This window comes from Nycticebus coucang, chromosome 8, assembly GCF_027406575.1.
Source record: "Nycticebus coucang isolate mNycCou1 chromosome 8, mNycCou1.pri, whole genome shotgun sequence".
NCBI classification, from domain to species: domain Eukaryota; kingdom Metazoa; phylum Chordata; class Mammalia; order Primates; family Lorisidae; genus Nycticebus; species Nycticebus coucang.
Window position 1 is genome coordinate 127,114,275 of NC_069787.1, and position 2,941 is coordinate 127,117,215.

General features: G+C 45.1%; 1 pseudogene; it reads right to left on the bottom strand.

Moving 5' to 3' along the window:
- Window positions 1-1,947: 1,947 nt before the first annotated feature.
- LOC128593004 (uncharacterized) lies at window positions 1,948-2,057 on the bottom strand (annotated as a pseudogene).
- Window positions 2,058-2,941: the final 884 nt, after the last annotated feature.

Below are 2,941 nucleotides of genomic sequence, written 5' to 3' on the forward strand. Positions count from 1 at the left end.
AACTGCTAACGGAGAATTCACACCCATTCCACACCTACCATAACCAGGAACTGTATTTTATCTCATTGATTTCGTATCACATAAGCTTTACAACAGCTGTATGTCAAAGTACAAATTTCAAAAATCTAAAACATAATTCTCTCGTGAAAATAGGATGAACATGTCAAAAATGTCCTCAGCTCATTAATGAATGAAGGAATCGTAAGTTGGCAGAGTTGGTTGGCACCCAAGGGCATTTGAGAAACAGGGACTTATGTAGCCCATCTGGAAAGGAATTTTTAAAAAAATAAAAGAATGTTAATGTCTTACTAATAAAATCGTATTTTCTACTGAACAGAAATCCTCCAGTGAACATGTAACTTCTCACTGGGGCTGTGATCTAGTAGCAAATAACAAAGCCCAACAAAGATTCATTCTCCTAAATCAAACGATCCCTGAGCAGACTTGTTAAATAAAGACCCAGCAGGACATGGAAAGGACACAAAGTCATCTTTTTTTATTTCTTGTAACTTTTTCTTTTGCCTTTTTCCTTCTAGACTGAGTTCTGTGGGGCCAGTGGCTAATGGTGTCTGTCTTTTTATCATTGCGAAAAACACGTGAACGTGTAATGTGCAGTGACAAGCACTAATGACATAGCGCACACGTTTGGTTAGCTGCGTTGAATCGAGTTTTGGAAAGGTTAATAACTTGCATAAAATCAAACAGTAGGTAAGCGGCAGATTCCTTGAGATTTTCATAACCTCTCCGTAGGTAGGGATGTTAATTTCTTGGGGCTGTTAGAATAAACTATCACAAACGAGGTACTTTCAAACAACAGAAATTCATCCCTTCACAGTTCAGACTTCTAGCTCGAAGGCTGATATCAAGGTGTGGTGGGGTCCCTCTGTGGCTCAGGAGAGGAACCTTTCCTCGCCTCTCCTAGCTTCTGGGGGTTGCTCGCAATCCTTGGGGTTTTCCAGCCCACAGCCACATTATTCCACTTTCTCCTCAGCCTTCCCTCTCTCTCTGTGTATGTCTCTGCAAAGACCGTGTTTCCAAATAAAGTCACAGTTACTGTACTGGGCATTAGGAGTTGAGCATATCTTGGTAGATATCCTGAACATGTCACAATGCAAAATGCAAAAGGAGGCTTTGGAGTCAGGAGATCTTGGAATTCTTCAGAACACCGAACCAGATGAAGTCTACTGCCTTTCTGCTTCCCAGGTGCTGAGGAAATCTCCTGTTCTCAGCCAGGTGGAATTCTAGGCGCCTCGGGCACTTCCCATGGTTATTTTGTATCATCACCTTATTTTCATCTTCTAGGGCATTCTAATAATAAATTCCTGTCACCTGCTCTGAAACAAAATCCCTGGCTTTTGCCCAGGTTCTAGTAAGTGGGTCTTTATGTTTTCCTGGCTGTGTCTGAGGTTTTGCTGCTGGCCCAGGAAGCCAGCTTTGCTGGGACCTGGTCCATGTCTTGCTCTTGTCAGGCCTCCCTGGTGCCATCAGTGCCAAGCAACGTGAGTTACTAGAGGACGGGGGCAGACATCCAGCTCTGACTGGGAAAGGGAAAACTGGCCTCAGTGGCCTGCTCCTTTTGTGGGGGTGGGCTGGCATTCACGAGGTGTGGTCAACAGATTTCTAATCCAGGTGGGTGTTAGTGATCCTATTAAGGTGCCAGGTGTAGTTTAAAATATTGCTTCTTCATGAGAAAGAAACTACAGGCAGTTCCTGGTTGGATTTGTAGTTGGAAATAGTAAGTTGGGTTAAGTACACGTACCCATCACCTTTAATTGCCCTCATTTGTAAGTGCAGGTTGTACATACGTTGGGTGTTTGTAATTTGGGGACTGCCTGTGTAAGAAAAAGTATGCTTGAGGGATCAACTAAATATGAATCATATATAAAATTAGAATTTACTCCATTAATTTTGTTAGACTTCATGATCAAGCTTTTTTTTTTTTTTTTACCCTGTTGGACTCCTCAAGGAAAGAGAGGCCACTGTAAGATCGACCTGACATCCTGAGGAGAACTTTTCTCTCTCTCTACATTATGCATGATTAAACTTTTAAAAAAACTACATATTTACTATAGAAAACAAATGTAAGTAGTACTATTTAAAATAATCCTCCAGCTAGCATATTTAAAAAAAAAGAAATAGGGGAGGGTGGAGCAAGATGGCAGCCGAGTAACAGCTTCCTTGCATCTGGGCACCGTGAGTCTGGGGATATAGGACTCCAGGCATCTCTGGCTGGTGGGATCTGCCTATCATCACCCCTGAGAGGATACAGGGAGTCAGCAAGAGACTTCTGGACCCCAAGAGGAGGACTAAAACAGTGGAAAACTGGCAAGTGGTCGCGTGTGTTCAATCCGCCTAAACCCGCCTGCAACTGTAAGTTCAGTAGCAGCGAGACTGCAAACCAGAAAGGCCTTACCTGTGAACTGTTTTGGTGTCTTTGGACTTGGCACTCAGCTGAACTGCCTTGGGGAGAGCCTGAGCGGGAGTGCGGAGAACTCTGGCCTTTGTCTAGGGCCCCAGTCCGAGCCCCTGAGCCAGACGGAGCTAATAGAGTTTGGCTCTGGGTCACAGGCAGACATTGTGAGCGATCTGCCCTGGCAAGCTCCGCCCTCAGGGTCCCAGAGCTGGAATTGGGTGGGAGCTGGTAACCCAGCGACCAAGTAGCCTAAGGGCGGAGTCTGAGCCGCCTTGCAGCCCTAACCCTCGGGGGCAGAGGGAGACCAGTTTTGACACACAGGGTAAGTGGATAGCCACTTCAGCAGTGATTCCAGCAACAAGCACTTCCCTGAGAAAGCTTCTGCTCAGTAAGTGAACAAGTTCAAAGTGCCTTTTAAGTGGGCTGAAGAGAGATTTAGGGTGTCTACCTGCTGGGGTTCGAGAAACTAGCAGCCTCCAGTCGTATCAGAACTGTGATTAACATCTCATACCCCAGAAGACCACGTGT